General features: G+C 41.9%; 1 protein-coding gene across 1 annotated transcript in view; it reads right to left on the reverse strand.

Annotated features, from left to right (window-relative positions):
* Nucleotides 1-12,577, reverse strand: part of DOCK4 (dedicator of cytokinesis 4) — a 293,588-nt gene that overhangs the window by 118,627 nt on the left and 162,384 nt on the right. The gene's annotated exons all lie outside the window — the stretch shown is intronic.

Below are 12,577 nucleotides of genomic sequence, written 5' to 3' on the forward strand. Positions count from 1 at the left end.
TGAAAAAAATCTAATAGCAATATGCAAAAAAGAAGATATAATTCAGATATATCTATAAATAAAAGGAATTAGAGCAATAGAGGAAAGATAAAATTGATGATGGCAAGACTTGCCAGAGGTAAAAAGGTGTGTTGTTAAAAGAGTTGGTATTATTAAGGTATTTTTAACAAGAAATTGCAGCCTGCTCATTCAAAGTACCTTTAGTTTGCATACAATTAGTATTAAATTCTAATTATTATTAAATAATAGTATTAGAAATAACAACAACCTCTCTTCAACCATCCTAAATTAGATATGAAGATTAAACAGCTCTTCTAAAAGACGCTCAGACTTGGAGCTCTGATATGTTGCCTGAGGATGAGTGTTTATTTTTTTATTTATTGCATTTTTATACCGCCCAATAGCCGAAGCTCCCGGGGCGGTTCACAGTTGCGAGCAGCCTCTGGGGATTCTCCTCTGTTTGAAGACAGTAAATGGGTGGCAGAAGCCTGTCTGGAATATAGCTTGTTGAGAGAAGTCATGCCACATCACAGGATCCCAAACACTTAGATTGGTGTCTGGGAGTTGATACGATGCTACAGCTAAAAATGCAGCACAAAAGTAATATGGCCTGGGCAACCAACTCCCCAACTGAAGGTGGTTCACTAACTTCTTCAAGAACTGAAGATCCTTCACATTCATTAGGACCAATTACACAAATGCCACATTACTAGGCATGTTATCCCATTGGCAAAGAGCATCAGAGTTACAAGGAACTATCACCATCACCTCCTCTGGTTTTCCATTGCCCCAGGGAAGAGGAATGTGAAGCAGCAGCAGATGTTTCTCAACATCTGTTGATGGTTTTCAAGCTTTTGCTTGGAGAGCATGCAATACCTCAACCCCTTTCGGTGCAAGCACAGGGAAGTGTGTACATATTTCAGTACCCTCTCTCACAGAGAGAGATTTGATACCTCATAGATGTAACCAAAAGCTTCTTCAGATGAAGGGGATTACTTTTCCCTCCTGTCGCTTTGCCTTGTGCTACTGTCCCACAATAGGGATGATCAGCTTCCTCTTCCTTCACATGCTGAAGGAAGAGGAAGTAAACAAAGACCACGTAGCCCATTCAGTGGGTATTTTTATCACACAGTTTTCCTTGCACACAGCAGGAAATGGAAGCACATTTTGCTGTAGAAGGAAAAATCAGATTTTCCGGGGGTCTTTTTTTTAATGGGAAAACGACCAGAAGGAGCGGGAGGTGTGTGGACGGCGTCGTAAAAAGGGCCTGGAAAATCCGTGAGTGTGCTATAAAACACTCATCTGATGATCCTCCAAGATGCTTTTACCCATATCAGAATTACGCTCAACTTTTTAAATTAGATGTTACTTACTGCAAATGATTACTTTAAATACAAGACTGAGTTACAGAGATCAGCCTTCTCACAAACATGACTTTACTCCTTTTTTAAAAATACTTCCCTTATGGAGAAACTGCTTTTTGTTGTTGTTGTTTTGGTGTAGCAATTTCAATTTCAGGGTTTCATGGACTATACTGTATCTTTTGCCAGTGGCAACCACAGTTTTAAAAGTTTACCACATAATTCAGTAGCAACCAATGGAAGCAAATTGCAGTAAATAAAAACTTTTTTTTTTTTTGCTTGTTTTTCCATAAAGGAAGGCGTTGCCACCAAAATAGGAACAGCAGCAGCAAAAGCTAATAATATAGTTTTAGGGAAAAGGCAGACGCTGTATGACCTAAATAAAAGACTTTTCACTAAAACCGTGCCTGTCAATTACCTTTCCAGTTTCACTCTTAAGACATGGCTGCAAGGCTGCCTCATGTTAAGCCTAGCCAATGGAGCATTCTCTGCTTGTTTAGAAGATTACCGACTGCTATAACAATATTACGAAACACCTCTCCAATCTAGCAGCATTTAATTGCATTAGTATGTAAACACAGTATAAGACAATACAGGAAGGTAATCATTGCTTGAGCACTCAGCTGCACAGATAGCAGTTCGAACACATGGCAGTGTTAGATTATTGGAGCCAGGGTAAGTAATGAGAGGGGAAATACGATACAGTGGATAGCAGTCAGTGAAAATAATGAGAATGGAAATTTGGAGAATTCCTGACAGATAGATCAGTGGTGCAGACTGAGCAGCACCAGTGCAATTTGTGTGCAATATGTTAAGAACTAGAGAATTGTTCATCATGATATAGATGCAGGATGGAGGGAGGGAGAGATTGTGTAGCTCAGAGACACCTTGCTTGGATGCATAGAGATGTCTGGTACCTGTACCTGGGGCTTTTGTTGGTGAAGAGAGGGTCACACACTGTCAGGGCCAGCCAGGTAGATTTTACCTACATTTCAACATTGCCCCCGGGTTGAAATAACAATATCATCATCGTAAATTCTTTATATGATATCATCATAATGCTTTACAGCAAGAGCGTTGAACCACTTTGGGCCCAAGGGCTGAATTGAATTTTGGAGAAGGTCTCAGCTGACAGCATCTCAGTGGGATGTGAAGCCAAAGGCAAAAGGGAACAGGGTCAAAATACAAAAAATACCAGCATAGAGTAGCTTAAAGCCAGTCCTGTGGTAACGAAGCCTGCGGAGAGGCATGTCAGCCATTTTGAATGGGGTGGAGGGTGGGAACTGCGCAAAAGTCAGGAAACCACTAAATGATTGGCAGTTGGAGGAAAGGGGTGTGTCCATCTGGTGAACCCTGGAGGGCCAGATGGGGACCCCAAATGGGTGGGATTTGGCTTATGGGTCTGAGAGTCAACACCCCTATTTAACAGACAGGATCCAGTCCTGAGAAGCTTACAGTGTAAACCTTGACAGAAGGAAGCAACAGAAAAAGAGGAGGTATAGGTAAAGGAAATCAGGGGAAGGGTATGCTTTCAGTTCAGTTACACTGACTTGAGCTTAATTTCATCGGGAGGGCAAGGAAGACCACACTGAACCAAAGGTGTTACAGAAAAGAGAGCTGCTGAGTTACATTTGAAGGAATATTAAATATTCGGCATATGTATTCTGGAAGGAAGTCCTGGGTGTAAGGAACAGCTAGGGAGAAACTGCGAACAACTTTTGGGAGCAAGAGACCTTTGAATAGCTGGGACCAGTGTAGATGGAGAAGGAAAGGTCTAGGAGCTCAAGACTGTAGTGATAGAGAATGTAAAGATCAGGAGTTCAAAGCAAACAGAAAGCCAGTCTAGTTGAACATTGCACAGTCTGAGCAATAAGAATCATTTTGGTGGCAGAATTCAGAATAGATCCAGAGTTGCAAGCCAGCCCTATCATTAGCCCAAGTGAGTCAGGCAGCTGATTTGGGGTGTCACTAAAGGCCAGCAAAATGGTACTTATTTCATTTATTCCTGTTGTGTTTTTACTCCCAGGAGAGACCCTTGTGGGATTTTTGCTTCAGGTGCCATAATAATTTGGCCAGTCAACAATGCATGTTGACTTTCAGCGGCTGGGCAGGGTGGAGAGCACCATTCCTTTCTGCCTCAGGCAGCAAAGTGCCTTGAGTGCAGGAGTAAAGGCAGGAAAGGGCATGAACCCTCCCCCCAAAAAATTCTCCAAGGGGGGCATATTTTGGCAAAGTTGTACCAAAATATCATGGGTACAGGAAATCATGGCATCACTTGGTGACAGGCTGAATATGGGGAGCAAAGGAGAACAAGAAATCAAAGTCAAGGCTTCATGCTTAATCAATGGAGTGACATTGTCAAGAGAAGTGGAGAAGAGGAAGGCTTAGGGGAAGAGAGAGAGGGGTGTGTGTGTGTGTGTTTCTTGGACTTTTACCACCCGAGTAGAAACTATTCATGTATTTAGGAGGAAGTAATATGATTGCACCTGGAGGCACATGATCTGAGCAAAGGTAGGTGTCTACCCCTTCTACCATCTGCCAGCAGCTGTGTCCTTTTTATTCTGCACTATAGAGCTCAATGGGCACCTCTGAAAAGCGAACCAGGTCTCATCTGCAGAAACTCACACATTCTTTGGCTGTTTATGTTTCATGGCCATACCAGAGTGGGAAGGAATCTTAGGAACTGGCTTTCACTCATATTGTTTGAGGGGACCTTAGAGATAATCTAGGAGAACCCCTTGCTCAATACAGGATTGGCAGTCCAGGATGCAGCTACAGCAGCCCTGACAGATGGCTGTGTAGACTCTGCTTAAATGCATCCAATGAAGGAGAACCCACCACCTCTTGAGGCAGTGAGTTCCACCATCAAGCAGCTCTTATTGTTAGGATGTTTCTCCTAACATTTAGCTGTCATCTGCTTCTCTGCAACTTCTTCTAACATTTCGCCAAAATCTCCATCCCTGAAAGTTCCACCCACTGGTTATAGTTCTGCTCTTTGGAGCAATATAGAAGAAGTCTGCTCCATCTTCTGCATGAGAGCGTTCAGATGTTTGAAGACGACTATCACACCTCCACATAATCTTCTCTTTTCCAGGCTAAACAAACTCAGCTTCTTCAACATATCCTCGTCCAGACCCCCTCGCCATTCTGGCTGCTGTCCTCTGAACATGCCTGTTTGCCAACGTCCTTGGTAAAATGTAGCACCAAGAACTGGACACAGATGTTATATTGTACTCCTCTTTCATAACTGTGCTCCAAAATGTAAAGTATCAACTTATGTGTATAGAATGGACAAGAAAGCTTTTTAAAGATATGGTAAGAGGTATATAAATTTATTAAATAAGAAACCAGTTATACTGCATTGAGGTAAAAATGCAATATCCGGCTCTGGGACCGTCCCAGTAAATGTTTGCTCAAGCAACATTGTTTACAACAGAGAAAATTCTTAGTTATGCCAAATGCCTCAAAACAAGCATGAAAGGTAATGCAGGGCTTCTCAAATATTAGAGATCACGCTTCCTCAGATACTCTGCCATACCCTCCTACCACCTGCTGTGACTAAATGCTGACTCAAAACCATGAGTCATTGCTCAGTTTATTAAATATATTGGTTTAAAAATCATGCTAGCTTTGAAAGGCTCTTTTCACATGTGACTTTGAGATCTAAGCCACGAGTCCATCACAATTTTCATCTAATGGAGAGTTTATATAGTCAAGTATTAAACAAAATCAAGATCCCAGAAAGAGCAATATGAGCAATAGATCACCTCCTGATTTCCATTGGCTGTATTTGGACATAACATTAAACCATAATTTAGCATTACGTAGTTTAGTGTTTCAGAAAGTACTTTCAGAAAGTAGTTTAGTGTTACTTTCTGGGATGGCTGTGATAAGGTAATCGGAACTTTTCACTTCCAATTTCAACTTGTTGCGGTTTGTCGTTATGTCTGAACTCAGATAAAATGGTGGTTAGTGGCAATTACAGTTTAGGGAAACAAGTCAGGGTAGCCAGAGTTTGTCTGGCTTTGCATATAATGACAAACAAGAGTTAGCTGAAAACAGAAACAAAAGCTTCTGATCTTCTTGTGTTTATGCTGGAGGAGAAAGGACAGAGAGTGCATGAGCCCAAGTCTCGTTCATAGTTTAGTGTTATGTTCAAATCCAGCCAGTGACTAAAAGAGTCGCGGGCGAATGAGGAACATAGGAACAGGGGAAGTTGCCTTATACCATTGGTCTATCTAATCCAGCATTGTTGACATTGACTGGCAGTGGTTCTCCAGGGTTTCAATCAGGAGTTTTTCCTACCCTACCTAGAGGTATTAGAGATTGAAAATGTGTCCTACTGCATGCAAAGCATATGTTCTATCACTGAGCGATGGTCTCTCCCTGTAGGCTATTTATTGCTGGCTATTTTTGTTGGCTCCTTCCCCTCAAAAAATGTGGCGTTGTTCTCAGAACCACATGGCAATGCCAAATCAAGCAGTTCATCTTTGTTGATGAGAAAGGAAACCCCTTTTCTTAACCTTTTAAAAATCTTGGAACACCACTCAATGTCTTCCAAATACTAGGAAAACAATGTACATGTACAAATGTATGTGTATATAGGTTTTTTTACCTAAGCATTTTTAAAAATCTAAACATTTGAACCTCAAAATATTTTTCTTTCACTGTCAAGTTGTAATTAAAGCTAATTGAACAATAATTGCTGAGCAAAGAAACACACTAACTCTGTCAAAGTTCAGTTGCCCTGGCTTTTCATTTATTGAGAACAAAGAGAGATGCTTTCATGCTGTGTGTATTTATGTTGAATCACAAGATCTCAGCATCATTCCTGCTTTGAATTTCTTTCAAATAGCAGGCTTCAGTGACAAGTGATGCTTAAACACATCAAAATATAATGTACATAATCTCCTTGCCCTAGAAGTGTAATGAAGGATTAAAAATGGCAGATTAATATCCTGTCACAAGAATGAAAAGTAATTAAACAAAAGCACTCTACTGCATGGATGTAGTCAGAGCTGGTATAAAATACAACTCTCTACGTGATGTTGATGTGTTTCTGAACCTAGGCAGAGATAGATCCAAGAGCAAGCTGTATCAGAGACCTGAGGACAAAGTAGCCTGAGATGATTTAAGCAAGGCCAACTCTACTATTAGGCAAAGTGAGCCAGCGGATTTAGGGCTTTTGCCCTAAATAAATAACAATGATCAGAAGCCCCTGAACTTAGAGGCTTCCGATCATTCAATGCAGGGCAGGTGGAACGTTGGAGGCAACCTTTGTCTCCCCGTTTTCTTGCCTTGTAGATTTTGCTAGATGGGCTTTTTAGCCCTTCTAGCAACAGCGCTTTAAAAGAGAGGGAAGGAGACTGACAGAAGCTCAGGATAGCTTGTACCCTGGCCTCTCTGGTCTCCTGCCCTCCCTGGGATGCCACCTTTTCCCGCTTTCCAAGGTCGATTTTCCAACCCTGGAGGATAGCCAGCATGGTACTTTCCCACACTGGCTGCAAGGGGGTGAAGGAGGATGGGGTGGATCTCTGACTCCCCCTTCTGAGGTCGGAGCATTGTCTTCAACTTCAGAATGTGTGTGGGGGGGGCGGGCAGTATCCTATGTCCCCTCAGTCAATGTCTAGGGGCCATAAGATTGCTCTCCTAATGTATTTTTGTTGTATTTCTTACTGTCAGGGAGGTAAAGCAGTATTTGTGGGATTTTATGCATCAGGTACCAAAACAGCTTGACCAGCCTTGGGTTATACAAACTTTGACTTGTGGGAGAAAGGTGGTGGTGGGACGTTTGCTGCTCTGTCTCAGGAAGCAAAACATCTTTAGCTAGCCCTGAACAGAGCTGTCTTTCATCATGTGCCACTAATTTATTGCCTGTCCTTTTCGGTGTGAGTAGGAAGATGTTCAATATTAATATAGGGAGATGTTCTGTATAGAATTAGGCAAAATTGAAAGCGCATCATTTTCAGCAGAGGAATATTTAACAGATGATATGTTGCAGTTTTGACTTGAATCAAGAGTAATTGACAATTGGCTACTTGAGGCCCAGTATTGGGCAAAAGGTGGGATACAAATATATATATATATATATATATATATATATATATATATATATTATTAATAATAATAATAAAGCCAGATTTCTTAACAATGAAAAACATGATCTAGGATAGATCTTGTACATCAGAAGAAACTGATATTAAATTAACAAATCCAGCACTTGCTGGATGTTTTCCTTGGATATATGTCAAAACATCTGCCTTGTTTACTAAACAGCTGACAATCAACTAAAAAAAAATATCAATGGTGAATTAAGAGCCCACTTAGCCAGGGGTGGGAAATGTGTGGCCACCAGATGTTGTTAGACTGCCCTAGCCAGAATAGTCAAGTGGTGACGGATGAGAGTTGCAGTCCAACAACATCTGGAGAGCCACATGTTCTCCATCCCTACCTTAGGCACCGTTAGAATAAGCATATGCACTTATCCACACCATTCAGGTTAAGAATCATTTATTTATTTATTTAAAAGATTGATAAGCCACCACCAGAACACCTGGTAGACAACGTTTGGAACAGAGCTCCACAAGCAGTGAGCCATTACTGAGAAGGCCATGTCCTTTGTGCCCACCAATCTAATTGTCCACAAATCACTCATTCAATCTCACGTAGGGTTCTCTCTTTGCAGATATTTACCAACACATACACACAAATCCAAGAAGAATGTGTAAGATTTAGAAATTGTCACTTCATAAGAAAAAGAATGCCAATAGAAAAGTAACTCATATTCTACTTGCAGTAGAATCCTACGCATCTTTACTTGGAGCACAGCCCCATGTCTGTAATTGCAGCCTTAAAGGTGTCCCAGGTATAGTATGAAGGCATATGGGCTGTGATGTTCATATGCCTTAAATGTAAATATTTGCAAAGTTATTGTTTACATTATGCATAAAGTTCTAGGAAGTAAGTAGGCCTCAATTTGTATTTACAATTTGTATTTACAAGTCAAGTAAGTATGGAATAGAAGAAGGGGGAGTGAATGCCTGAGTGCTTGGATTGGATTGGCTGTGTGAGAGTGGGAGGAGCTGGAGAAATCTCTCTCTCTCTCTCTCTCTCTCTCTCTCTCTCTCTAGTTTTAGCTGTCAGGAAGACAGAAGTGTATGATTAAGTGAGGAGAAAAGAGCTATATGACAGAAGTGGATGATTATACTGTGACCTTTTTGCATCACACTTTGAGGACAAGATTGCTTCTCTCCACAGCGAGCTTGATGTTGTTGTTAGTGGAGCTCCAGTTGAGGTGTCCTATGCCACCATCTGCCTGATTTTGTGGGATCAATTCCAGTTATTGCTGCCTGATGAAGTGGACAAGGTGCTTGCAGCAATGCAACCAACCACTTGCCCTCTCGATCCCTGTCCCTCTTGGCTTATAAAAGCAAGCCGAGGGGGTTTGAATGGGTGGGTCCAGGGGGTGATAAATGCTTCCCTCCAGGAAGGGGTGGTCCCTGCTGTCCTTAAGGAGGCAATAGTGCAATCACTCCTGAAGAAGCCCACCCTGGACCCGATGGTGTTAGGCAACTACCGCCCAGTTGCAAACACCCCTTTTTTAGGGAAGGTACTTGAGAGGGTTGTGGCGGAGCAACTGCAGGCACTCTTGGAGGATACTGATTATCTAGACCGATTCCAGTCTGGGTTCCGATCTGGTTACAGGACTGAATCAGCGTTGGTCACCCTGATGGATGACCTTTATCGAGAGAGGGACAGGGGGAATGCAACCCTGTTAATCCTGCTCGATCTCTCATCGGCTTTTGATACCATTGACCATGGTATCCTCCTGGATCGACTCTGTGCGATGGGCATCAGAGGTACTGTTTTACAGTGGTTCCGGTCATACCTACGGGGTCGTTTTCAGAGAGTAGCATTGGGTGACCAGTCCTCAGCCCCTTGGCAATTGAGCTATGGAGTGCCACAGGGCACCATCTTGTCCCCAATGTTATTTAACATCTATATGAAGCTGTTGGGAGCAGTCATTAGGGGATTTGGAGCTAAATGCCATCAATATGCTGATGACACGCAGCTCTATCTCCCTATGACGACTGAATCAGGCGAGGCTGTGCAGGTCCTGGACCAGTATCTAGACTCAGTAATGGGCTGGATGAGGGCCAATAAACTGGGACTGAATCCTGGCAAGACGGAAGCCTTGTGGGTGAGTGATTCCCGAGTCCGGGAGACAGGCTCATTGCCTGTTCTGGACGGGGTTGCTCTGCCTCTGAAAGAACAGGTTCATAGTTTGGGGGTACTCTTAGACCCATTTCTGTCGTTGGAGGCTCAAGTAGCCACCACGGCTCGGAGTGCCTTTTACCATCATCGGTTGGTTTGCCAACTACGGCCTCTCCTGAACAGGGATAGCTTGGCCACGGTGGTACAGGCATTGGTAACCTCAAGATTGGAGTACTGAAATGTGCTCTACATGGGGCTGCCCTTGAAGCTGCTCCGGAAGCTGGAGCTAGAGCAGAATACTGCAGCTCGACTGTTGTCTGGAGCTGCCCCTTTCCAGCATGTAACTCCTCTGCTGAAGGAACTGCACTGGCTGCCTATTCACTATCGGGCCAGGTTTAAGGTTCTTGTACTTGTGTACAAAGCCCTAAACAACTTGGGACCAGGATATCTAAGAGAGCGCCTTCTCCCCTACCAACTTGCCCAGTCACTGAGGTCATCTGAGGGCCTGCTACTGGTGCTTCCACATAGATCCATCCTCCGATTGGAGTCCACCAGGGGAAGAGCCTTCAGCGTGATGGCTCCCCTCCTATGGAATTCCCTGCCTCTGGAGGTCAGGCAGGCTCCAACCTTGTACTTCTTTCGGCGCCTCCTGAAAACATCTTTATTCCAGGAAGCCTTTCCTTAGTATGCAGCCTTGAATCTCTGTATTTGCTTCTTTTAAAATTTGTTTTAACTGTTTTATTCTGTTTTTATTTTCATTTTATCTTGTACACCGCTCCGAAATTTTTCAATGGGGAGCAGTATATATGGTAAATATTCTAAATAAATAAATAAATATGTTAAGAGTGTATGAGGAGAGAGGGTTAGATTACAGAGTGTGAAGAGACTGAGAGGCAAATACTGGATACGAAAGATTTATGTGGGTCATTGTGTTAGGAATATAGATATTAAGATAAAGAACAGTAGTATTCTATAGTGGAACCTTTTAAGAAAGAACTTACAGAAACCAATATGCATTGAACCCTTGTAACCATACGCACTGCAACTAAGGAAACCAATAAGTTTGTTGACACGCAATTACTTATATTAATAAATTCCAATTAATTTCAAACAACTGGTGTGATCTGTGGAAGAGTGCCTGAGGAGGGTACAGTTAATGGTTGCAGCGGAATGGGAAATTGAGGGCTGGGCTGTGGAGCCTAAAAGAGTAAAGGCGAGACAGGAGCAGCCTAAACCCTCACAAGTGTCATCAGCACAGGGGGGATTGACGTAAGTCCTGAATGCAAGTGGCATAGATAGACAGTCCTGTCAAGTAGCCTGTGGGTGGCACAGGTGAAGGCAGGACATCACATGGGCAAATGGAAAATGTAAACTGGACCTTCACAGGTCTCAGGTGCAGCACCCTTCAGAAAGTCCAGTGCTCCAAAATTCTCCAGTGCTTCAGTACACCACAAATGCTGTGGCTAAAACATACACAATTCCCATTCCCATTAGACTGGTGATGTCCTCATACAAGTGTGAGGAGGATTATTGTGAGCATCAACAACAGTACTTTCATGAGAGAGTTGGAAAATCAGGACAAAGAGGTGAGGTTGTTGGGGGTGGGGGTGTTAGATTCCCCCTCCAACATTTATAGTGGAGAAATCACATCATCTTATTTGGTATTAAGTTATTTAAAGCTTATAACAACTACTCACATAAATGAAATTACAGCAAAATTCTGACTTAAATTAAGAATCTTGTGTCTCATGGGAGTACAAATACACACACAGTTTAATAACATAATGATATGTCCAAATATAGCTGAAAAATTATCTACACTTAATTCACTGAACTCCTGGTTACTCAAGGGCATGCCAGCCAACATCAGTAGCATGAAAAATTCACATAAATTACCAAACCCTAGACAACAGCCCCTGGGACATTTGGATAATGAAAGCAGAGAATACAATTTTAGGTCAATAAGAAAGACTCCGAAGTTGATATGCAATGCACACACCCTGAACCTGTCATTTGTTAAGACTGCAGTATTCTGACTCTCCTGTTAGCATTAACTCTTTCAAATCTCCCACATCACCAGGATTAACCTGCATCATGAATTTAAAGAGTAAATTGACTTTACCCTAAACATCCTCCACAGCAAATCAGAGAAACCTTTAATAATAATCATAATCATTTTAAATACTCATGGTATTTTATTTTATTTATTTTTCATTTATACTGCTATTCCACATAATAGTTCTCTGGGTGGTTCATAAAAGTTAAACTCAACAATGCAACATGATAAAATCTACCACTTATCACATCTAAAAAATATCTCTAAAAATTATGCCCATGAATTACCACTGTGCAGAAATATGACTGCTTACACTGAATAGCAAGCTAAATTGTGTAGATGTTTTCACTTTGCGTAATATATGCAGACCACACAATTCTGTTCAACACAGAATTTGGATTCCTTAGGCACAGTGTGTGTGTGCGTGCATGTGTGATGGTTTTTAAAATGTGGAGTACACACCACCCTGACAATATGTTTGTTCAGTTCAAAGAAGTATCTGCGTTTTTAAGCTAAATATGGCTGCTCCTACCTACTGCAATTATTGTAATAATCTATTAGCAACATCTCCCCAGCATGAACATAGTACATTTCTTTTTTTATTTCTCTGCAGAGTAAACTTACCAATTTCTAAAAGAATTATTATTTTTACATATGTAACCTACCTGTTTTCCAAGCAACTCAGAGTGGTGTTTTAGGCTGCAATCCTATACCCTCTCACCAGGGAGTAAAACCTAGTAAATTCAATGAGATTCCTTCTGAGTAGACAAGGATAGGGTTGCATTGTTGGTCTATTAGTAGCCCCATTCAACTAAAACCCATTGAAGACAGTGGGGTTTTGAGCAAACATGAATAAGATTGTTGAGCTACTGAGAAAGCTATTTGAAACTATGGTAGATTTCCTGCTACAGGTAAAGATTTCCTGCCATAGGTAAAGCCTACACAC

This window comes from Elgaria multicarinata, chromosome 9, assembly GCF_023053635.1.
Source record: "Elgaria multicarinata webbii isolate HBS135686 ecotype San Diego chromosome 9, rElgMul1.1.pri, whole genome shotgun sequence".
In the NCBI taxonomy this organism is placed as follows: Eukaryota; Metazoa; Chordata; class Lepidosauria; order Squamata; family Anguidae; genus Elgaria; species Elgaria multicarinata.